This window comes from Carassius gibelio, chromosome B11, assembly GCF_023724105.1.
Source record: "Carassius gibelio isolate Cgi1373 ecotype wild population from Czech Republic chromosome B11, carGib1.2-hapl.c, whole genome shotgun sequence".
Lineage (NCBI taxonomy): Eukaryota > Metazoa > Chordata > Actinopteri > Cypriniformes > Cyprinidae > Carassius > Carassius gibelio.
In genome coordinates this window covers 7,491,464-7,518,095 of record NC_068406.1, presented here as the reverse complement: position 1 = coordinate 7,518,095, position 26,632 = coordinate 7,491,464, and the positions used below count along the sequence as shown (strand labels likewise).

The 26,632-nt window shown below is 36.8% G+C and overlaps 1 protein-coding gene across 2 annotated transcripts in view; it reads left to right on the top strand.

Moving 5' to 3' along the window:
- fhit (fragile histidine triad diadenosine triphosphatase) overlaps positions 1 to 26,632 on the top strand; it is a 281,381-nt gene that overhangs the window by 19,594 nt on the left and 235,155 nt on the right. The window lies entirely within an intron of this gene.

Genomic DNA, 26,632 nt, shown 5'->3' with positions numbered 1-26,632 from the left:
TGTGTGCCTTTGTTTCTTTTCCCAAAACACTGCAGGTTTACTGCCAGTTCTGCAGTTTTCCTGAAAATAAATAAATAAAAGAAACATATTTTTAAAGAATTTAATATGTGTGTTTGTGTGAAACTTGGGGTTGTCAGGGTCATTCGAAATAGACAGATTCCGCCGAAAATCATTTTTCTTTTTCAAATTCTCAGATTGTGATTCCATCTAGTCAGAGGGTATCAAACATGTTTGAGTTTGAGTTTAGAGGAAATCTAACAGCGTATGGTGTATTATGATTAATGCGCATCTCATCAGTAAAGCCGGTTATCTAATCAGCGGTAAATTCCATCAGGTGTGTGATTTTCACATAGAGCAGCTGTTACTACACAGAGCCGTTGTTAACTCACAAGCTGCGCAAATCCAAGCTGATAATGAACGTGGATTTGCGCATCTTCTCTATTAACAACGGCTCTGTGTAGTAACAGCTGTTCTACGTGAAATGACGATATGCGCATTAATCATTGGCTGATATACATTTTTGATCCCTAATATATTTCATGTTTTAGCTGAAACTCTTTTATGGAAATGTTTGTGAAAAATTTATATTTTGGTTTTGGTTTCTATTATATTTTTGTATTTTTATTTATTTAATTTTTAATCCTTGAAATTTCTGTATAGATATTACGGATGTCAACGATTAATCGATAATCGATAATTGTTGATAAAAGATGCAATCAATTAAGCTCTCGATGGTGGGTTAACTGATTTGATGTTGGGCTGCGTGTGGCTCATGCGCAAAACATGTGCGAGCGGCTGTGAGTGACTGTGACCATATATAAATGGATCATTATTCATTCGTAATTTACAAATTAGGCTTTAAGTGTGATTTAAACACAAAGTTCTTCAACATGGAAAGCAATGGAAATGAAGTAACTAAGTAAATTCACCAGATAATTATTTGATATCTTGAGCTTTGCAGGGCTACGGAACACAGGACAGATAGGCTATTCATTCCTACTTGTTAATTATTTCCTAAGACTTATTAATTTGCGGCAACTGTTCATGTTTCATTAATTTTGTTCCTTAACCCATGATTTAACTGAATTGAGGAAACAAATTAATAGATCGAACAAATTCTTAATTCATGAAAATTGATGCTTTACGAAATTGATGACAAATGGGATGCTTTAAAGAAAATGCATAGGTCTGAAATAAAAATGTTTGTTTTCAGAAAAAAAGCAAAATATACCTTAATTACAATAACGGATTTAAAACGGAAGTGTGTCGCGGCACTCCATAAACAAGTTCACTGAAAGGAAAGTATGACAACGCACATTCTTTGCAAAATAAAGTTTGTTTGTCTTATTTTTACAAATCTTCTGTTTTTTATTGTAAGTGCACACTTTAGCAGATCATATCTGACTCAAATTTTTTTTTTTAATTATATCTCAACTGTTCGATCACGCTGCGCCTCATGTGCACCCCACCCCCCACATATTCTAGAAATTCAGACTTGCATCATAGTCCATTCATTATCAAAATAGAATGCAGTCAACCAAAGATATAAAAGGTTACACTGGTCAGTTTAAATGGACCTTAATATACCGATTTAATCTGCTGTTATTCCAAGGATGTTTTTGCTCATGTGAAGGAGATGATCTTTTCCGTCTATAGCCTATGTGAATGTGTGTAAAGTACAAGCCAGGTAGTTTACATTATAAATAATAGTTTAACATTCAATTCATTGTGAATATAGAAACATTTTGGTTTGTGTTGAATGAAACATGAGCAATAACCTCCAAATAAATCTAGCCAAACCCTTGCTCGCTCCGTCCTCGTCTGTGCGCACACACGGTCACGATCAAATGCACTGTAAATGCCGGATTTTTATAACAAGAATACTGGGACACAAAAATTCCAAGTCTGACATTTTCCAGAACATGATCCAGCAGACCTAAGCCTGACTAAACTAAGTTCTGGTCATAATACGATAAAAATGGTTCACGTGTTTTGCAGCAGTGCTCTAACTAGATGGTTCTCTAACTGCGCAGCACAGCCACACGCGCCACAGTTACTTTTGAGATCATTCTATTTTAAATGCCATAATGTCAGTTGAAAACTTTGCAATTGTGTTTTAAAATACAACAACGAACACCAGAAAACCATTTAAAGAGGTGCATTCAGCAGTCAGTAAAATAATCTCAAATGTATGGCGTGTTCTCTTTATTTTAACAAATGATCATAATCACATCTATTCATATTATAATCCTGCTACTAGCATGATAAAGCATTTTTGTTGTTGTTTTGAGTGGCATTTGCTCATCCTGTCATACCAGTGACTGTGCCAATGCAATAGACGCATTTTGCAGCATTAAGGTTAACGATTAATTGGTTAATTGATTGTTAATTTAAATGATGATCGATCATGGAAATTATTTCCATTGACATACCTAAATTGATATAGTAAGGCAAATTTACTTTTGCCAAAAATGGTTTGTTTCAATTAGTACAAGTGGGAAAATGTGTAATTAAGATGCTGTCAATAGATAATGAGACGATAGTGGATGTGTTGTGTTTTGAGCAGGAGGACATAGATTATTGTTAGCACTGTAAGTCTCCGGCTTCTGTTGTTGAGTGAAGTTGGTGCTTTTTTTACTACTCAAAGGTTTTGTTTTTAGACTGGTTTTGCTTATCTTTACCTGAAAAAGCAAACATTTGAAAACGTGTTTCACAATGCAAATTTTTGGAAATTATATTGTTATGGTCTCCTTTAAATTATAAAAAAGCTCATTTGTGAAATCTGTGACGTCAGATACAAATTAATCACAAACTCAGTCAGTAGGTGCAGCTGCATTAGATTTGTACAAGTGACATTGCCAACTACTGGCCTGGCATGCATACTACAGTTTTTTTTTTGTTTTTTTTATGTCTGCAGATCTGTGTGAATGGGGATTGTTTTGACAGCGTTGGTGTCTGTACACCAGATTTAAAAAAAAAAAATCAAAGGAGATTCTTTTCTATATTGTAGTACATTGTTGTCATGTAAATGTACTCTAAATGAACATCTTACTAAATTCATTTTACAACTGTGGTCCATTATCACAGTGCCCCCCCCCCCCACCACCACCACACACAAGCACAGTTTGAGAGACGCGCAGTATTTATGTAAATAGTTAACAGTTACATAGTATAATGCACACTCATGTGACAAATACTTTAAAACCCTGACACACGTAGTCATGGAATTGTTCAAATCCTTACCCCTAAGTAAGAAAAGCAAAAGCAAACACCACTAATATCATCAATACTAATTAAGCAGCATTTCATTTTTAAATATTCAACTTGGCTTTGTGACATTTTTAAATGCTGTGTTAAGTAGAGCTGTGAACGCATGTCAAAACAAATCTGCAAATAAAAAAAAAAAAACACCTGCTGATCAAGCGCTGTACCGGTCTTACCACCCCACGGCTGACACTTTTCTTAGTTATGGCACATTAATTTTCTACCAGTAGGAGAACATGTCCTAGGCAATGAGTACCACCCCAGTGCTTTTCAGTTTATATGAATTACGTTAATTTGCTGCTTTTCACAGTGACGGTAAGGCCTTGGTAACTAGATTTAATGCTAGAGCTGTAGAATTAGAGCTAAATAGAAACCCATTCACAGAAAGGAAGACTATGTATGAGATTGTAAAACGTGTGGACTAATTTGAATGATTCAAATGTGTGCAGCCATGAAATTAATTACAATAAAAGGTTCGGACATGCCAGCACTGTTTTGAAAAATCTGATGTTGTACTGTTTATTAATAGCCTGCTGACTCTGGAGGTTCAGCGACTGGATGGCGTGCAGATGATAGAATTTCAGCTGAAAGATAAAAACTGCCCAACAATCTCATGGACTTGAGTTATTTACTGGAGTCCAGAATTTTATAGAGACTTGAGTGTAATATTTTTAATGATTTTAAGCCTTTAAAAGATATGAAAAATTGAATGTTTTTTCAAACGGACATGGACATCCTTTTAAAATGAGAGCGAGACAGTACAGTAAGTTCAGTGTTTCTAAGTTTTACAAACCTTTAGTACACAAATATTGCTTGATTCACAGAAAGTACTGATAACTTGTTATTGATGTTGACAGAGTAACTGCTTTGTCTGATTTATTTCAACCAGCTCGTAGGTGTTTGGTTTGTAAATCAGACTGTACAGATTGCGATTAATACAATCTATATGTTTGTTTTGCATTCAGCAAGCGAGGACAGGATAACTCAATACAAAAATGTCCTTTTATCTAATAACATCCTATTCAGACTGCAAACTCACATTCACACATTTTCCATGGTGCTGGAGATTCAATGCCACAGGCAACACTGACATGGCCATGTTCAAAATGATACTCCAATTTGTACCAGCAAGTTTCTACTGGTTTATTGCCCACCTGTATGCCTGTGCATGACACTTACATGTTCATGTTGTAAAACAATGTTCAATGGAAGACATATTTATTGGAAAGAAAAAGTATGGTATGACATGTAAACCAATCTTTGAGTCCATAATAGCATATACCGATAATTTGGTCTTGGAAAAAAAATAAAAGAGTCCTAGTATGTATGTATGCATGTGTGTGTGTGTGTGTGTGTGTGTGTGTGTGTGTATATACATATATATATATTTTTTTTTCTTTTTTTTTCTTTTTTTCTATAATTAACATATTTTGAGATCATCAAATAAAATCTACACAATCCACTATAGAAACAAACAGCTTTCATGAATCTGGATTTGATTTGAACTGACATAAAAAAATTGAAAAAAAAAAAAAATACAAGTGTAAGCCAAATAACGCTTAATGCAAATGTCACTGTTTATAGACATCTTGAGGTGGCACGAAGAAGTGTGGTTTGTTTGACCTGCATTGACTGGAGAATTTAAAAACCTTTCTAAATGATCTTGATTGTGATCTGTAAGTGAGACGTGCGCTACCATGTTTGTTTGCGCTGCAGTTCAGAGAGTTCTGTCAGTCAGATTTACAGTAAGTGAATTCATCAATTTCTCCCAAAATACATGCAAATAAGTGGACAGTAAACTGGGAGAAAAACTAAGTGAACCTTATAGTTACTTACACTATGTGTGTCTGATATAAATGAAACATGTCAGCAAATTATATTTGAATGGATATAATATGATGTGTATTTTGCAAACTCTAAATGAATTTATTTATTTATTTATTTTTTTTACAAAGACTCAAGTCTCAAATCCAAAGAGATGAGTCAAACGCCCCCCCAAAACGCCTAGTTTTAACACGCCTCCACATGTCTACGAGTGTGCTGTGCATTTCATGGAGGATGAGGAGTGTTTCCTGAACCAGTAGCCTACAATGTGTTTGTTGCACAAATGCTTTGCAAAGACAGACTGGTGGTTTTTACTGGTTTTGTCTCATCTGATGTCCAGATCATGAACGAATCATTCTATTTAACTGGATCTGGTCAAACCAGTTCACCAAATCAAACTGAACCATATGTATAATATATATATATATATAATACTGCACCATTGACTTTAGACAATGTTTTAGTTGGTCAATGGTGCAATCATTTTCAGTTGCCTCAATATAGCAATGCACCAACAATGCATCTGAAAAAACCTACAGTAGTTTTCTGACCAGCAAGCCCATTGGCTGGTATGAACAGATGGGCGCAAGTGCATTTGCAATTTAAACATCGTGGTGCTTTATATGTAAATGAAAATTGTGTCGAGCTGAAACTGGCAAAAACCATTGCCTGACGTCACATTGTGCCGGGTGTATGATAGGCCCCTTTATGTTTGTAAGAGTCTTGTGAAATTAGTTATATATCATTGGTTTGAATTTGCCAAGATTGATTGGTTTTGATTGGGGTTAGAGTATTATTACAGTAGGTGGCACTACATACATGTATAATTGTGATCCAGAATATATTACGAATATCTGTCTATCAGTCTGTCTGTCCCACCCATCCATTCGCCATATAAAATTAAGCTTCACACTAAAATGTCTAAAATACGTCACATGACAGTAGTTCATCGCAGTTTTCATTTTATAGCAATTAACATTTCGTTTTTATGACATTATTTTTATGACTGTTACGAAGTCATGAAAATACTCTTGACATTCTTCGTGAGATTCACCCAAATACCAGGTGTAAATGGTGATGTGTCTCAGTTGATCATGTGATCGTATTACTCGAGATGGATGTTAATACTATGTGTAAATAGGGCTTTAGACTCCCCTTCAGTTCACGATTTAAATGTGCAGAAGCCTCAATCAGATCAATTATAAAACACAAGAGAGGGCATCAGGAGCCCATGCTAGAACACAATATCGACTGTACTTCAGCTTCATCAAGCGAAAAAGCTTCTCTCACAAAAAAAAAAAAAGGATTAAAACAACCCTGGGCTATTTAGCGGCCAATTTTACATAATGCCACACTCTTTTCCTTTCATTGTTCTCTTTTTGTTGCCCGATTTCTTTTTCCTTCTTTAATTTCCCACCTAATGGGAAAGTTCTGGCTGCTGTTAAAGACATTCTTCTCTTTCTATGGACCAAGCTTTGAGTTTTGAAAGTAATTTAACTCTAACTTGTGATTTATTTAACAAAATCAAAAGATCTTCACTTCTTTAATCACTCATTATTCATTACAGATTAAAAAAAAAACTTTTAGCCCACTTCATAGAAAGAAAGAGTCATTATGTTAAACTGGTGGATAGCGTTAGATGGGATATTAAAATTTCACTCTTTCGTGAAAGGAGATTTTTTCCATTTCCTTGCTTCATTTTTAACAATAACGTTAAACTGTGGATTATGTCTTTACCTACAGTTGCAGACGTAGTCGATAGCGCACCTTAATTCCTCGCAGAAAAAAATCGTTCTTCAGGCTTGTTTAAATGACTTTTCACCCCTTGGAATAATTTAGCAGCTCAACTGCAGGCTAAATGAGGTCAATACTAGACTTAAACCCATTTGGCCTATCTGACAGGAATGCATGTTTGGAATAAACATCGCTAATGGGCAAGAAGTAACTGCCCTCCGACCCATCTGAAGATAACAGGCCGACTGTCAGCTAATATAATTCACACAATTATGAACGAAGTTGAACTTTCTCCCTTTTTTTTACTCTTAGGTAGATGGCCCTCTTGATCTGTGAATTTACTGTCAACACGCGAGGAAGCTAACTACGATGGCAATGCAATTGAACGTATGTTGTTAGAGTTTTCGCTTTCTAAAATGATTACTTTTTTTCACCTGAAGGAATATATTTGTATGGAAAATAACTACATTGAGAATGTGAGTATTATGCAGTGTGTTGGTTCATCTTATTTAACTCTCTGCACTTCAAATAGAAATTGTGTGTGTGTGTGTGTGTGTGTGTTTGTGTTGAAAGGAACACTTTAAAGCGAAGAGAGCTGTTGGCACTGAAGCCCACCAATGGATCATCTTCCGTCAATTACAATTATTTTGTAATTTATTGTCTTGTGGAGCGAAAAGCTGTGTGTTTGTAAGAAACAAGTAAATCAAAACACAGACATTTCATCTGAATCAGAAAACATGCACAGATAAAGCAATGTTCCCTCTAATTCTTTCTGGCAAAGCAAAACCTTTTCTCTAAAACAGTCTTTATATCCTTGTTGTAAATAAATGGTTCACATTTTAGATTACCCAAGAAAAACATTTTAATTAATTTTTTTTAGTGCGGTTACCAAGAAATTGTTAAAAATCATTTTGAAATTTTTCTCATGCAGAACAGTTTAGTTCTTTTATAATAATATAATACAATATCAAACACGAAACATTTAAACTGATAGAATAGAATAGAATAGAATAGAATAGAATAGAATAGAATAGAATAGCTGATGAAATTTAAACCGAGGTCTGTAAGCTACATTTTTTTTTTTAAACATGAATGTGAATTTTAGTAATCTTAAACATACCTCTAAGGTTTGCACATTACACCTGTGTATAACTGTACTGTAAATGTCTCAGAGTTTTGGCACCGTTTTGTGCCCATTATCCGCTACTTCCACCATTTAATCAAACCACTGTTCTTTAAAACATGATGACTTTCTATTTGACATCTTACTGTTTTTGATTTTACTATCGTGTTGAGCTATTTTATACGCAGCCATTAAAATACTTGATTTCTACTGTGACTCATTTAGAGCACATCATTCTCTTTCCTGAAACCGGTTAACCTGTTCACAGATTCTAACTTTATAGAGAAAACCAACTCTGTGGCGGTTTGCCTGAGGATTGCATTGCCCCCTGTCCAGATTCTTCTTCTAAGATGCAAGAATTGCCATGGATGCTCTTGTAATGTGTGGCTTACAATTGAAAATGTCCAAAACAGTTCCAAACCGATTTGTCTGTGGATTTTGATGTTTGAGGACACCAGGGGATGGACGTTTTCATTGGAGGGAATGCTTTTATGTTATTATGGATTATGGACTTGTATTTTGGCCACAAGTGATTGTTCAAAATTAAAATGCTTTAATTATGGATTTGTTTCTTACAAACACACAGCTTTCCATTTCACAATGTTAATTGATGGACTTCAGTCATGTTAATTAGTTGTGGATTTTGAGATGGTTTTGACTCTCATCCCAACACCCATTCACTGCAGATGATCCTTTGGTGAGCAAGTGATGTAATGCTGCATTTCTCCAAATCTGTTCCCATGAAGACACTAACTGAACACAACATGAATGTACCATCATAAATAAGGACTGTGTAAATGCTCTCTTTAAATTGTTTCCCTTTCATAACAATAGATCCTGAAGGGAGAACATTGGCCGTAGTCAGTTTACGATAATACTGTATATATTGCCTCTTACAGCAGCTATGAGACTGCAACATGTACTTTGCATTGTGCACTATGAACAGTTTGCAAATGCATATCCAAGCGCAGCGACTCGTGAAATCGAGCTTGTGTTGCCTGTTAATTAGGGAGGAACCAAAGACCGCTTATCGTCATCTCATTTGAATACCACATATGTAAAATAATTCAGTACAGAAGCCATTAATGTTATATGATGATGGCATTGGGAGAGAGTTGGGAATTTCTGCCCACATACTCATCAAAAGCAGCGCTGTGCATAAAAATAGTCAAGAACCTCTGGAGCTTCTCAAGATATGTTGGGTAAATCTCCCTGGAAGAAAGAAAAAAGAAAAGAAAATAATAAAATAATTGTTCCAACAGGACAAAAGCTGGGAAAAACAGTCAAGGTGCCCCTGCGCTACGCCTAAACGCCTTTGTATGTTGACACACTTTCTACAGCTGTCCGATACTCCTATTCTTGGCGCTAAAAGGCTTCGCTTGTTCTCCAGGTTTGAGATTGCCGCCATCAGTTAAGCAGTCCCTCCTGCCCTCTGCTTAGATCATTATCGCTGGAGCGCGGGCCAGCAAAGAACACTAAAAAACACTGTTGTTACTGTGATCACGGCGGTTAATGGCCATGATCGTTGCGTCCAAGACACAGCTCCATCTGAAGAAGTCCTCCTGAGTGCAGTGTCTCGAAGAGGAAAAGATACGACACCTAGACATCTAAAAGTGTCTTACATTAAGTACTTTTTCTTGTAGACATGTTCATCCTTCACAGAGAGGAAGAGAGCAAGGGAGCAAGTCGCTAAAAACACATGCTCAGAAATGTATTTGTATTTTTTAACTTCACTTGCTTCAGAGCTAAAAAAAAAAAAAAAAAACTATTCGTATTCCTTATGTGCCACATGCATTTTTGATGCTTGTTGGTGTCACGTTAAAATCCTCCCTCGTTATTTATAATCCATAATTGAAGACGTACCTGTATAATTCCCTGTGATCTTAGCTTTTGAACCTTTTAATGATGGTTCAAGTTGTGATGATTTAATCTTCTGCCTTTGAAAAAAAAAAAAGGAAGGTGGATGGTTTGTCTGTGATGTTTTTTTTTCTAACTCTATTGGACATTGAGCAGCGAAGCCCCTGTGGCATTGGACTGGTGGTAGCATGTCAGGTAGGAGATCTAAGTTGGTAAAGCAAAAGGTTGCAGGTTTGATCCCAAAAGTGTGCAAAAGAGTAAATTACATATTTCCTATACTATAAGTTACCGAGCATTCAAGAATGACACTTAAAGGTATTAAAGCTGTCCAGTAAAGTCAGTTACTTATCCTTTTTTTTATGTAGCTGTACTTTATGACCATAGTTCATATGCAATAATAACTATAATATCAGTAACTATATCAACTATATAAATAGCAATTATATATATATATATATATAACTAATTTAATGCGTTAATTTAATGCGTTAATTAGATTAATTAACGCATTAATTTAATGCGTTAATTAGATTAATTAATTAATTAATTATGGAGAAAAATAACACGTTACAATTTTTAATGCATTTGACACACTTTCCCCGCCCCAGACCTATGTGGATCATCTGCCATTGATGTCTAATATGAGGCAGGGCAACAACTTACTACATGATGGAGCCTAGAAGATGTCCCCAAAATTCAAGATATTGGGCAGAACACCCATTTGAGATTGTGTCTCATATTTACATCACATAGTTAAGAAATATCACCGGAGAAGTAGGCTAAGTGCAATATCACACGAGTGCAAATGTGATACTCTTATACAACAGTTCATTTAAGAAGTTAATATTGTGCTATTTTAGACACAATGTTATCTGTTTTGCCCAATTTTGCCAACCAGGAGATGAAGACAAAGCAGAACTATTAATCTCCGAGCAACCCACAGCGGCATTTCATTTCTTAATCCACATTTGAATGAATTTGGTGAACCATTTGGCACGTTGAACCATTGGCATATGCGTTGGCTTTGAACTAGCGCTGCACAGACCGATCGGTGTATGACATCAAAGTACCGTGACAGCGATTCGAAAGCACAAGGAGTCGTCTGCTCTCTAAGCTCTTGCTGTTCTTTGATGTCACACACTGATTGATCTGATGGTGATGTTCCGCTTCAAGTCAAACAAGCCTAATGATTCAATGAACCATTCATAAAGAACCATTTACTTCACTCCTGAATGATTCAGCCATTTGAACGAATAAAATGAATGAATAAAATCACTCGATGACTTAATGATTAAGACATTTACCACCACCTACTGGCAGTTTTAGTTTATTATTTAGAGTATCATTTCATTAAAGAAATAATTTCATATGTTCATAGTACTAATAATAAAATTAAGAAAATAAATTATTTAAGTTATAGTCCAAACCAAACCAAAATTTGATGTGCGATTAATTTGATTAATCAATCATCACATCATGTAATTAATTAGATCTTTTTTTTTTAATGCTTACCAGCCCTTTTTTGGGTATTTTATTTTGCTGCCCAATGTTAAACTGCTTTAAATTACTTTATTCCCACATCAATCTGCTCTCCAAATACCATAATAGTAAAACAAAAAAAGTTTGCTTTTCATATTTATAAAAAAAATTACAATAAATACAAAATGATTCCATTGCAAAAGTATTCATATCTTGGACAGTTTAAATTCAACCCAGTATCATTCATATTGCTTATAATGTAATTCATATTGCTTAACATGTTACCAGTGGTGGTTCATCTGGGGAGGCAGGGGAGGCACAGCTTCCCAAAAATTTTGAGGTGAAAATGAGGACAATTTAATGTCAATAAAATTCACAATTCTTTTCAGTTATTGTCTCGGAGTTTATATATTTTTGCTTGTAATTTCAGAGTTGAAATAACATTACGTAAAAGCCCCACTTTTCTATCGTGATGGTGACGACTCTGCTGATGTAATTTCAACCGCTAAGTGAAATAGAGAGGGGGAGGCTGAGAGAGAAAGAGAGAGAGAGAGAGAGAGAGAGAGAGAGAGAGAGAGAGAGAGAGAGAGCCTTGGAAGGATGATGTTATATCTTTAACACTTTCTGATACTGATAGTGAGGTTAGTGCTCTGCTGGGTTTTTTACACAGGACAAAAAGGAGATATTTGAGGATGGTGAAGAAGCTGAGGCTGAGCCTTCTCAATCCTCCTGCCCTGCGTATGTAGGGCTGTTAGAGGTTATGGATCGCGCCATGACAAAGTTGGATTTGCCATGGAAGTGCACTAACAAGGTGATTCCGTGAGGCCGCCTCGACGAGCGCTATCTTTATGACCATAGCCCTCCAGCTCAGGTGAGCCTTCCAATTCTGCCTGATCTCCATACACAGATCGAAAAGAAATGGAAGAGGCCATTTTCTTCTTGCATCCATGGGTTTCACCAGAAGATTTGTGCCGACATCGAGGCGATGCACGAAAACGGCTATGAGAGGATGCCCCTCTGTAGAAAGAGCATTCTTTCTGCGGGGGGAGACATCCTCTCTTAATCTCCCTCCTTGCCATCTAGTCATACGCAGCAGCAGGTCAGGCTGTGGCCTCTTTACACATGATGGTGGTGCTTTAAGCATCTCAGACTGATCTGCTAAGAGACCTTGATAGAGGCGAGGGCCTTTCTCCTGATCAGGTAGCCGAGCTGCGCCGCACCACAGATCTCTCTCCATGCTACCAAGCAGGCCACCTCTGCCATGGGCAGGACTATGGCGGCCATGGTGGTGACAGAGATACATCTGTGGATGAACCTGACAGACATTGGGAAGAAAGAAAAGGCTTTATTCTCAATGCTCAGGTTTCGCCTTCCAAACTTTTCTGTAGAGGTGTCCCCCCGCCCATAGCGACCCCTAGAGGACGCAGTGTCTCGTTTCCTATTTAGGGAACCATAGTTACATTTGTAACCTGAGGCATTTTTATTGTGACAATTCTGTTTTTGCTTCAACATTATGGTGAATGGAGTGTAGATTGATGTGGGGAAAAGTAATTAAAAGCAGTTTAACATAAAGCTGCTTCATAACATAATGTAAAAAACAAAAGAACTTCATGAACTTCATGACAATACTAAATGATGTATATATGTGCAGACATCACATACATATGTGCTAATCTAATTAATCACAAATTACATTTGGCTGTGAAAATACCCCCAAAAGATTATTTAATGCTATTTTTGTGTTAAATGAAATAGTATTAAGTAGATATTACAAATAGTAGCTTTAAAAAATATTTATTTTATTTGATTCAACATAAATTTATTACACACAAAGGATTAGGCTACAACGGCCCAACATAAAATAAGATTCATAAAAGAAGAGTCTTTAAAATACCTTTTTTATGTTTCACAAAAGAAAATAAGTCATTAAGGTTTGATTGTAAATAAATTGTCATAATTATTATTTTTTGGGTGAACTATGTCAAAATGTAGAAAATTTTGAGCAATTAAAATTGATCACATTCTTAAATACAGCTAATTTATTAGAACCTTTTCAGTCTTGTTTCACTGCTCATCACAGTACAGAGTTCAATTGTATTTTGGTTACAGTTGATGGCGATACAAATGTGGGATTGATTCTACTTGATCTTACAGCTTCCTTTGATACTGTGCATTATAATGTTTTTATTTGGTGTTTAGAACATCTGATCAGTATCAGGGGCACATCCTTATGATGGTTCAACTCTTATTTGTCAAAGACAGATCTTTTTTCTGTTGAGCTAGGCAAGTTTTCTTCATCATCTGCCACAATTATTAGTGGAGTACCTCAGGGCTCTATTCTGTGAACGCTTCTTTTTAACTTACAGGTGCATCTCAATAAATTAGAATGTCATGGAAAAGTTAATTTATTTCAGTAAGTCAACTCAAATTGCGATACTCGTGTATTAAATAAACTCAATGCACACAGACTGAAGTAGTGTAAGTATTTGGTTCTTTTAATTGTGATGATTTTAGGTCACATTTAACAAAAACCTACCAAATCACTATTTCAACAAATTTGAATACTTCATAAGGCCAATAAAAAAAAATAGTGAATTATTGGCCTTTTGGAAAGTATTTCATTTACTGTACATGTACTCAATACTTGGTAGGGGTCACTTTTGCCTTAATTACTACCTCAATTCAGCATGGCATGGAGGTGATCAGTTTATGAAAAAAAAAGTTTTTTTTAAACTATGAATGCCAGTTACAGTACATCCTGAGATTGCTAGAAATGCAGCATTTACACTGATTTCAGCTCTCATATAGTCCATTATCACGTGCTGACATTAGACACACTTTTTTCAAATTTTACTGCCAGGACATACAGAAGTTATTTATGGAAAACCTTTTTTTAAAAGATATTCGTTTTTTATACATTTTATCTTAATTTTAATCAATGTTTTATCAGTCAATTGCCCGTATTTAGTAAATAAGAAGCAAATATATAGCAGACAAAGTAATAACCTTAGTGTAATTGACAGAATTACAAAAAAATATTTTGCTACCTAAAAGTTAAATATTTTTTGTCTCACGCATGCATGCATGTCTGTTTCCCTCATATTAAATATAAAACGCATGTGGACTGATATTTTTCCAATGTCTGGACTCCTTTATTAATGGAGTATATAAACAGACGTTTCAATATATTGGTATTAAATGCATTTTCTGAGAATTTATATTTCACCTTTTTACTACAAATGTCGAAATACGTGCTCTTTGGTCCATCAGTGCTTGAGTCACTGATCACATTAGAATAAAATATCTTATAATAAAATACAAAATTGACTGATCTATGAATGTATGTGCATAGTTCTCATCAGTCGGAAATACAGATAAATGCTTTCACTTGTTGTATTTTTGATCCTGAAAGAAAACAGAACAACAAAAGAGCGAATCATACCACCGTCTGAGGTTGTGCTTCAAGTCGAACGCACCCATTTTTAAATCGTTCACAGCTGAGCACTGCGAGAAAAGTGGAAGTGTACTGTTGTTTAAACACCTTTATAACGATCGCGTAAGTTGAGCTGTATGCGCGATATAATTTTATGACACAAATTTTGAAATAGGCTTAAATCAAACACATTTTAATTCAGATTATATATATATATATATATATATATATATATATATATATATATATATATATATATATATATATATATATATATATATTAGTGCTGTCAAAATTAGCGCGTTAACGCATTCGATTAATGTGAAATATTTAACGCGTAAAAAAAAAATAACGCAATTAACGCGGTTGCAGTTTTTTTATTTCCAGTTGTGGCCTATGTGTGTTCAACGTGCAAAGAAATATGGTTAAGACCAAGGAAGGACTTTTAGACGGAAAGTTTCAGTATAAAACTCTGCCGGATTACTCTTCAGTCTGCCACAAGAAACAGCAACATTAAAATCATGAACTCAAATGTCACTGTTTAAAAAAAACAAAAAAACAATGACTGTAACAGTGCGTAAATCAGACCTTTCTGTAACGCTAACGTTAATAAGCTTAAACGAAAATAACGAAATAATTGTGTAGCGGAGTATTTTTTGTACACAGTGCCGCGAACTGTCAATCACTCCTGTACGCGTGCATCACTGTCCTCCTCAGCTGCAGCAACTTGCGCTCTCTCTCTTCATCAAACTTTAAAACAAAAAGGGGACAAAAAGATCATATTGTCTTTGTGCATAGGCTATAGATTAATTAGATAAATGAATATCTAAATTTGTGCCTTGCCGTCTACGGTATTTTTTTAGAACTTAGAAAAAAGATGCTGCAGCCAATGAGCAGCCAGCGGGGGCTGCAGGACGACTCAACCTCCGCAGACAGTTTTTAATGTTTATCAGACAATAAATACTCAAGATTTTGCTTTAGTATAACTCACAACGAGTTTCACACACCTTCTCCGGCCACGTTGAGTTGTTGACACTTAACAGTGGGAAAAGCGACACATGCGCTATTCACTTGTATAACTTAAGGGTGAATGGGTAATGTAGTTTCTGGTCTGGGTGGGATGAATTAGGAAGCTTGCATTGTGAAGGGCGCTCTGAAAATCGACAGTGCAGGTAAAAGATTAAAACCTCTATTAAAACAGATGTCTCAAGAGCTATATTTGGAAGTGGCGGTACTGAGTATCAGTGCGTACCGGCCCACTTAAAGCACTGGCAATGACTATACTTTGGAATTTTTTTGCAGTCCACTTAGAATTCAACATGGAAATCATTTTTGTTTTTTATTGGCATTGATTGTTTTGAAATTCAAATGGTACTTACATGCCTGTGTTTTTATTTCTGTAATAAATATGGCTTTCAAGCCAACAGTTAATTTGGAGGATATTGATGGTTTATTGCAGGTATGTTGTTTACATGAGAAAATCTGTGTTACAAGTTAAACAAAAATTCCAATAAACAATCATATTTTGAATTTAAATAGTTTCTTTGTCTTGAGTTTACATTAATTATTTACATTTTACATTTACATATCCAAAAAGTTTCAGTCTTTTAATTGCGATTAATCGCGATTAATTTTTAAAAATTGTGCGATTAATTAGTTAATTTTTTTTAATCGATTGACAGCACTAATATATATATATATATATATATATATATATATATATATATATATATATATATATATATATATATATATAAACGCACGCTGCCTGGAGAGAGCGCAATGCACAGACAGTGCTGACATTTCAGATGCATGTTTAACTCAGACAGCAAAAAGGTATGTATACCGTACACTCCAGTACATGTTTTCATGTCAATATAAAGTAATTAATTTGTTGAATAGATTCTGCATTGGAGAAAGAACAGCGGTATGTTTGCCAATAAGGCTGATAGGACGCTAACATTAGCAGTACCTCAAGAGGTTAAATTAATGTGGCAAAAATACACGCAAGTCTGACCCAAATGTTTAATGTCATGATTGTTACTATACATTTGCATTAGTTCATACCCAGCTGATCACATTTGTTAGCCAGCGAAGTTGCAAATTTAAAGCCTGTGACTATAGAGAGCAAATTACATGCCACTAAGATTTTCCTTGAACAGTGCATTTCATTAAAAGAACCCAACACCGCATTCCCCAGTTCAGAACGATTCCCCATCGAACCATTAGTGTCATAAAACACAGTCATCGGCCAAGATGGCTAAAGGAGATGTCACCCCCCTCTTCTCTTCTCGTGCCTGTCTAATCTCATACCAGCGACGCCAGGACAGCAGGAAAAGATTTCTCTTTGTTCCCCAAACTTAAGACCACATGGCCAAGAACCCCTGTGGTGACCCCAATGCATAAATCCCCAGCCTTATCAGGAATCAGGGATGATGCTAAGGCATTCCTTTGGCCCAGGATCACCAAAAAACCTTAAACCAGGGAACTTTGTCTTCCAAAACCAATAAATGACTAAAATGTAATGCACTTGTTTAATACAAAAAACGGTCTCAAAATTGCTTCCAATAAGCTGAACTGATTACAAGTATTTACCTCACACATTTCTTAAGTATCATGTATGTTTTATATAACCTGTGGAATTATTTCTGTGTGTTTAACTTTCATTACAGCCTATTCGTAGGGTTTTCTACCTCAGTTATAGGAACTAATCACCAGAAGTTGCCTGATACATGTGTATTATCTGTATTATGCATGCTTTATATTACTCAAGTACTTTTGTGTGTTAAACACTTATCACGGCTAAATCCTTATTTACTTCCACCTCAACTATGGGAAGTATATGTGTTTAGGTACCTACTTGATGGATAAATGATTTCTAGAATTTTGATATAAAGTAGATGTGTGTAGGATGCACCATATTTAAACTATAAGTTTGCTTATTAAAGCATTTAAACTAAACTTTCAGAAGTTTGGACACACGTGATCATGTGGACATTATGCTAATTACATGCAAGAACCAGAGAATGGGGCATAGGTCCCACCCAAGACAATATCTGATTGGCCGTCGCACTAAGAAGGATGGGTCAGATGGACATGTTATAACCCAAAGACAGGATTTTTGCCTTCACTTTTTGCCTCGCTCTTTGCCCTGCTTGCAGTGACTTGGGCTCTTGCCTATGTTTTATGCTGACCTTTCCATCATCCAGCGTGCACTCTTCACCAAGAGCTCCACCAAGAGCTCACTCAAAACTCATCAACTCTTCTGTAAGATCCTTCGCTGGACTTCGTCAACCCTCCAAGAGTCTCTCCAGACCATAGACAGTAAAAGAAATGGACACCGCGACCCCATTGGAACTCAATTGAGACAAGTGAAGCCCATTTTTAGCATTTTTTAGCACTTCTGTTTCTGACGCCCAGACTCAAACTAAGCTTGATGACGTCAGCAACCTGTCTGACAGATGTAAATCTTCTAGTAGCTGTGCGTGCAAACTGCCTTCGTTTATCTTGCAGAGACGGCGAGCTTGAGCGGGGAGTTCTTTAGCGTGAGTGAGCAGGAGTAAGTATTCTGATTAATTATTTTGTATAGTATTTTAAAATGTAACGCCAGTACGCCATATTAAGTTAATTGCTTGCGAGCTTCTCCTCCTGTCTGTACGGTAATGCGACAGAGAGTCAAGTGGTTATGACGCAATCGTTAGCCTATTTTACAAAAACTGTTTCTACGGGGCCATAATGTAACATAGAAGGTAATGGAGCCCTTTATACATTGTCGTGTATCTTTAGAAAGAAATAATGGACAGAGTCTTTAAACGCCTCAGATGTAAAGTTATTCGCTGTCAAAGTGACGCCAAAATCAATGGGAGTCAATGGGAATGCTAACGCAAGTGAAGTTCTGCTACAAGATGTCGGCACGCGGCCGACTTCAACTTCCGGTCGACTTCCTTACTGCCTGCTCCAGACTTAGTGTAAACTCCGTTGCATAGCAACCCGCAATCCAGGATGTCTCGCGAACGAAGCGCGACCCGGCAAAGCGACCCAACCACTCACCATCGATTGCTGTCCCTCAGAACGCGTCATCGACCGACTGCCAGCCAATCAGCGCCAGAGATTCCCTCTCCAACAACTTCGTTACAAAAGGGAACGCACCCAAAGCCAAAAAAAGAGCATCCAAACGCAAATACATACAATATCTCAAAGTCGGACTCTCAATCGAAGGGTTGTGAGTTCGAGTCTCAGGCCGGCAGGAATTGTGGGTGGGGGGAGTGCATGTACAGTGCTCTCTCCACCCTCAATACCATGACTTAGGTGCCCTTGAGCAAGGTATCGAACCCCCAACTGCTCCCCAGGCGCCGCAGCATAAATGGCTGCCCACTGCTCCGGGTGTGTTCACAGTGTGTGTGTGTGTTCACTGCTCTGTGTGTGTGCTCTTCGGATGGGTCAAATGCAGAGCACAAATTTCGTAGTATGGTTTACCATACTTGGTTGAATGTCACATCACTTTCACTTTCATTCACACATGCAGCTGACAGAAACACAAACTAGAAAAGCCTCTGATTTCAGTTATTTTTATCGTCACACATATTTTGCTATTTTGATTAGGTACTTATCAAGTGTCCTAAAATAGAAGCAAATAGTGTGATACTATACATATAATATACATTTATGTAATTATGTAACATTTATTTAATACTTTGGCCTTTGTGGAGACATTTAAAATGGCCACTTTAGGCATGACTGAATTTGTCAAATGGTTAAAAGTTAATAAATGCTTTACAAGTTTGTTTGTTAATACCAACATTTACTAATACATTTTTTAATTAAGTATATTTTATTTTTATCCGTTAACTTTAATGCGCTATGAACTAACATGATTAAGGTACAATTGTTTTGCTCAAATGTTAATACATGCTGTAAAAATGTATATTGCATAATGCACAGTTCATGTTAGCTAGTTAATACATTCTTGTTTACAAATGGGACTTGCAAAGTGTTCCTATTAAATTTACATACATGTTTCTAAATAAACACATTTGACCTTCAATGTTTACCTTATTTTCAGATGGCAAAGGCTATGAAGAAAGTACTGGTGTGGGAGTGTTTTACTGAAGTATCACCAGGGAAAGCACAGTGTAATATTTGTGACAAAAAAAATTAGCATGGGGCATCAACAAGTAAAAATAATACAAACATGTGGTCTCCACCCTCTACCCTGAAGTCAGTGAAGAAGCAAAGAAAAAAAGGGACAAGAAAAATCCTTCTCAGCCATCAGTTTCTAAACTTTTTGAAAGCAAGACTGGGTGGAAGGACACAGATCCAAGGTCTCTCAAAATTGATGCAGCTATCATTGAAATGATTGCCACTGACAATCATCAGATTGTTTGGATTGTTTCAGTTTCAGATGTTGGATTTAAGAGACTCCTGTCCCTTATGGAACCCAGGTACAGAATTAAAAATGAGAAGTTCTACAGAACAAAGATGCTAGATGAAATCTACTCCGGGGTTTTGACAAAAATCAAAAGTGAAGTGATGAAGGACAAGGCCCCATTTATGACATTCACTGCTGACTGTTGGTCTGGAGCTACAGAGTCCCTGATGAGCCTAACTGGTCATTTCATTTCTGAGGACTGGTCGAGAAGGCAAGTGGTGCTCAATGTCAAGCTTAGGATTGGATGACACTCAGCCAGTTATATTCAACAAACCTTCCAGACATGTTAGGAGACTGTGATATCACAACAGAATGTGCTATAGATGGGGGAGCAAACATGGTAAAAGGAATGAGGCTGGCTGAACTTCCTGATTTAAGCTGTACTGCTCACACCCTTCAGCTCATTGTAAATGAGGGCCTATCTAGTCAGAGAGCTGTTCGTGACCTGACGTGACAAGACATACAGCCTAGTACGGTGACCCATACTCAGAATTCGTGCTCTGCATTTAACCCATACAAAGTGCACACACACAGCAGTGAACACACACACACCTGGAGCAGTGGGCTGCCATTTATGCTGAGGTGCCCGGAGAGAAGTTAGGGATTCGGTGCCTTGCTCAAGGGCACCTCAGTCATTGCCAGCCCGAGACTCAAAACCCACAACCTCAGGGTTAGGATTCAAACTCTCTAACCACTAAGCCACGACTTCTCCACATTATTGCCATATTGAAAAGCTGTGCAACTCACTTTGGCCATTCTGTTTTGGCAAAACAGAGGCTAAGAGCCATACAGGAGGAGGTAGGTGTGCCAGTGCGCAACATCATCATGGTGAACACAGCCACATCTGCTGCAAATCTGCCACACAGTGGGGGATTGTCTGCAACCTGATTGACACACTGGTTCCCATCAAAGAAGTCACAATGGAGATGAGCAACTCTGAGTCTTCAGAAGCATGCATTATCCCCAGTGTATCTGTTCTGAAGCTGATGCTGCGGGAAGAGGGTCCATCCTCAAGAGGCATCAAAACTTGCAAGACCATGCTTGAGAGTCTGACTAAGCCGTTCTCCGAGGCAGAGAAGACAAAAATTCTTGTCCTAGCAACACTCCTTAATCCCAGAGACAAGGCCTGTGCCTTTGTGTCTGAAGGAACACTTGAGAAAGGAGAAGCTGAAGAGCTTGCCATGCTCAGAGAGCATACTAGTAGGACTTGAGCTGGATGAGGGTTTGGATCCAGAGACAAAGAAGCAGAAAACCCATCAGCCCACTTTGGTGGACACTCTGTATGCTAGGGTCTGTGTTGCCACAGCTGTGTCTCATGGGATGTACAGCTTTGAGACTGAGCTTGAGTGCTATTTGTCAGAGCCTGTCATTGAAAGAAGTGACATGCCTCTGCACTATGCAAGAGTGGTGATTTAAAACTCTTGCACATCTGGCAAAGAAATTCGAAACGCATACGCACTGCAGACGGAGTATGTGTGAAACAGGTGTAAGGTTGTTTGCATCTTGTGCAATGTGGAATTAGTTTACAGCTTTCTCAAGCAGTTTGTGATGCATTTTGGAAACAGGAGATGAGCCTCTGGTCTAATGCGCCACCTGTCTTGAGAAACCCATTCTAAAAGACTTACTTTTAGTCATTATTTTATTTGGATAGCACACATATTCTGAATGCCTTTGGCAGAATTCAAATGAGCCATTTTAATCTAGATTAATTCCAAGATTACAGTGAGATTAATCTAGATAAAAAAAAAAAAAAAATCAATGCCCACCACTATCTCAGGTCTGTATCGGACCTTAAAAGAGTGTAACTTCGATTTTTGTCAAAAATGAGATATTGATATATTTGGGACATTCAAGAATCCTTTATCATGTGCATAAGTTTATTGAGTCAATTTTGTAGTTTTTCTGAGAAAATAATGAGTCTTCTCAACCGTAACTTGAAAAGCCCTGGAGAAACTAAGGCAGAACACTGTTTAACACCAGTTACAGCTCTTTCACTTTGTTTGAAACTCTGAAATGCTCTGCCTTTGTTTTTACTGTCCATTAAAGTCTGCTGCATTTTAATTCCAGTGTAGACAAACAAATTTAGTAGATCACGATCTACCAAACAGCTCCATATAACAAAGCATTGTAAAGACTAGATACCTTGGCAGCATTATGTAATCATGAATAATCTAAAATAACACCATCGTGTCAATTGATTAATATGCACGAAGGAGAGAGAGCAAGACAACGCTCGTGTTGCTCTCTCTCTCTTGCGCGCGCGTGCGTGCGTGCTCTCTCTGTCTCTCTCGCGCTCCCTCGCTCTCTGCCCTGTTAAACTTGCATGTGGTTTTCAGTCCTGTCAATGATAAACTTTCACTCTATGATGGTTAAGCTGTGCAATTAATCCGCGAATCACATTCGTCAAGGGCCGGGGAGCAGCTGGCCTGTACAGTTAATAAATAACGGATCAACTACGACAGCCTACATCACACATCCTGCGATGTGACTATCGTGGATTCGTATATCGCGATATCGATGCTTTAACGACACATCGTACAGCCCTAATAGTTACTGTATGTTATAGCCTATATGTGACAACCCGATGATCACTTGATTTCATACAGGTGTAACTACAATGATTTTATAAATGGTGATCAGCAACCAAATATTATAATGTAGAAGTTACTGCCTTTTGCCTTTGTGTGACTTCTAACGTTTTGCAGACAATGCAAAGGCAAAGTACATTAACTTCAAAATATGGATAAAAAATCAAGTTTGAGATCAGAATTTTTTTTAATGTAGATAATTTTCTTTACGAAAACATCTAATTGTTAAATTTCCAGTGTCCTACCTATAATTAATTTGGCTGGACAAATAAAAAACTGTAAAGTAATTTTTCTCCGTTTCACACTCTAGCGAGACTTTTTTTTTGCCTTTGTTGTGCAGTATATATTTTGGATATCTTTTACTAATGTGATTGTGCTTATCATACTACCACATTAAATACTGCCAGTGTTTACCATTTTCCTTCAAGCATAACCCATAATCTTAGGTTGCTTAAATCAGACAGTCTTTGCAATTAGTGTGCTGCACTGAAAACGCATCTGCTAAATGACAGGTAACACATCCATGCATCTTTGAAGGCTTAGTTTTGACATCCTCCTCATCTGCCTGCAGTCTGTAAATCTTGCGTTATTGCTTATATTTTGACACGTCATTAATGCTACATTAGTGAGATAATGTAAAGTCTCATCACCCATTTTGTGACATATATTAAATTCGATTTCTACATTTCTCACTACATTTCCTCTCCAAATCCCAAATGGCCTGTAAAATTTGTCCCTCTATTATTAAGACTGTGAATGTCATATTTCAGGTCGAAATATTGGATTTTAAATGAATTGTTCTGAAATCATTTACTGACTCTCGTGCATGGTCCAAACTCAAATGATATTCTTTCTTCTGCATGTTCCAGCAGTTTTTGTCTAGTCAATGGGGGGACATAAAGGGTAACCTAATGATGGGTTTATGAAATAGTTCTATGATAATGTGCTTCATTGCAGATGCTAAATGGGCAATGTTAATGAGCATACTGATCCTCCTTTCCTTTTTCCTTCATGTTTTCCAGTTGCTTTTTGCCCTCATTTTTCTCTTTCTCTTTGTCCTTCTTACTCTCTCTTTCATTCTCTCATCTCTGAAAGACTGAAAACACAGATGCACAGCCGTCTTGGCTGGAAAACAGAAGCAAATATCCCCTCTTGACCGTGGTTTAAGTTAAATCACTGCCTTCCTTTCATGAGCGGCCATATTGTCTCTTTCTTTGATGTGGGTCTGCTTTTGTGGCAATGTTTTGCTCCCTACCTGGAAAAGCATCCAGATGGAGGGAAAGGAGAGAGGGGTAAGCTCGTGTCCGCTTGCCATCTGTCCTCTATCGGGCAAGATATTCTTCTCATGTAAGAACACACACACCATTACACCGCTGAGTGCATCGGGGGCAAAGCAATTTTTATTGTGTGGTGTTTTGTGCCTGTTTTATGAACTCCAGGTGTGGCTGGATTTTGACATTCTTGGTAAATATGAAATTACTGAAATTCGTAGTTTAATAAAATACTGCCATGTGACTGATCACTCTGGATCGGCTGGAAAATAGCAAACTCTGATCGGCTACTGACACACATTAAAATAAGTGAAAGTGAAGTGACATTCAGCCAAGTATGGTGACCCATACTCAGAATTCGTGCTCTGCATTTAACCCATCCAAAGTGCACACACACACACACACACAGTGAACACACACCCAGAGGAGAGGGCAGCCATTTATGCTGCGGTGCCTGGGGAGCAGTTGGGGGTTCGATGCCTTGCTCAAGGACACCTAAGTTGTGGTATTGCCAGCCCAAGATTTGAACCCACAACCCTAGGGTTAGGAGTCAAACTCTCTAACCACTAGGCCACGACTTCCCCAGTCCCAACCCCTTTACTATTTCTAGTCTATTTCTACTATAATATAATAAAACAACAACAGTGTTTTCTATGAAGCTTGACCCAGCTGTTTTGTCAGAATACATTTAAATGCATGCGAATGGAGATGTATTTTTTCTTTGGTATCAGAATTATGTAGTTATGGTATTGAGATGGTGCTAACCAGTCAACCCCATACACACTTTTTTCTTTTACTTTTTAAATAAAAGTTACATAGCTTTCAGCCACCTATTAAATTGTAGTAATGATGGAATTTCACTGTTTGTTGAGTGGCTTGACATTTGAAAGCCTCACTATACAGTTAGAACGCATGAAATATTTGTGCAGAGATAACTCATAGAACATTTAAAGCAAAAAAAAATAAAAAAGGCCATTACTGCAAATAAAAAACAAATAATTATGTTGCTAACATTCATTTAATTCGATTGTTTCTATTGTTTTGATATAGCCTTATTCTTGTTAATTCCCAGATCTGTGAAAAGTAATCATGTAACTATTTTGTTAAAAGTGGGTTTACCATTATTTGGCAACATGACTGATGTCATTTAGTTAACCTACAGAGTAAAAAAAAAAGAGTCATATTTGAAATATTATTACAAGCCTGATTTCAGTTAGCATTCTATTGCACTTTACTAAAATATCAGAAATCCCAACTTAAAATGGAACAGAAGTATAGCTTATTCCATGGGTTGAATGTAGGGTCTTTTTGAAGAAAAAGTGTTCCGGTTGCCGTATGTTCCAAATTACATTTTATACTGCTAAAGTTTGTAGAAATTACACCGTTTGCCTTTAAAAATAAAATTAAAATATAAAATAAAAAGCCTTATATTGATTGATATTACCATCTTCAATCCATTCAGCAGAATTTCCCATGATTTTATATGGGATCACTTTGTCTGCGCTCTGTAAAACTGTGAGAGATCTGCTGACTAGCAGCATTACACATGCCTTCATCCTCTTTCCCCTCTCATATTTCCGCCACAATTCTGCTAATCCCTCCTTTTTCCTGTTCCGGCGCCAAATTGAGCTAAAACTTCTTTTAACCGCTCTAATATTGATTCTCTGCTTTGTTCTGCATATTTTCTATCAGTTGCCTCAATTAGAGAGAAAAAGGTAATTATACAGAGTGTAAAGAGAGCGTCCTTCTATTTCGGATGACGAACACCCGTCCGCTTTAATCAATAACCTTTGTCTGACGATAATGTGTGTATTTAGTAACTTGACTCAGGAAATGGATTAAAAGCTCAGAGTGAACAGGCCAATGGACCACAGTCAATATAATGGGAGGAAGTCGTAGCTTGATATCTGTAATGGATGTACTTGGAGGAATTCATAACTATGAAGTTGTGTTTTTCCTCAGATGTGAGTGTCTGAAGAACTTGGTGTGAAAACACAGATTTGATTATGTATGATCTACTGTAGTTATTTCAGAGTATATTCATTACAGTATCTGAGAATATAAAACACTTTGGATTCTAGAGGAAGACTTTCATAGTAAAAAAAAAAAATATATATATATATATATATATCTCATTCCAATGGATATTCTTGTATGGGTAATTAGGTATTGCTTTACAGAAAATGTATGTTTCAATATGCTAGGGAAGTCGAATGACTGGGATAAAAGTTAAAAACATTCATAAAAAACCTCTCAACACAGAAACATTCATTACTGAATGAATTAACATATTATCGTCTTCAATGACACTCTGTCTTGCATTTCCAGTTACATTTCGAGCTCAGCCAAGAAAAGCGCACATTATTTGTGTTTTAATCTACAGCTTCTAATAAGGAATTCAATACCAAGGCTTTTATTTGTTTCCCGTATGCGACACTGAATATGCCCTCTTAGCACTTAATAAGTGAGCAATCTTTCTCAAAGTTATTAGACATACAGTATAGAGACCTAGAAAGAAGAAGAAGAAAAAAAACCTGACAGTGCTTTTTGTATCATTTAACAGTAGACGTAATCTTCAGTTACACACACACACACACACACAAATATATGTTATTATAAAATAAATGTTAT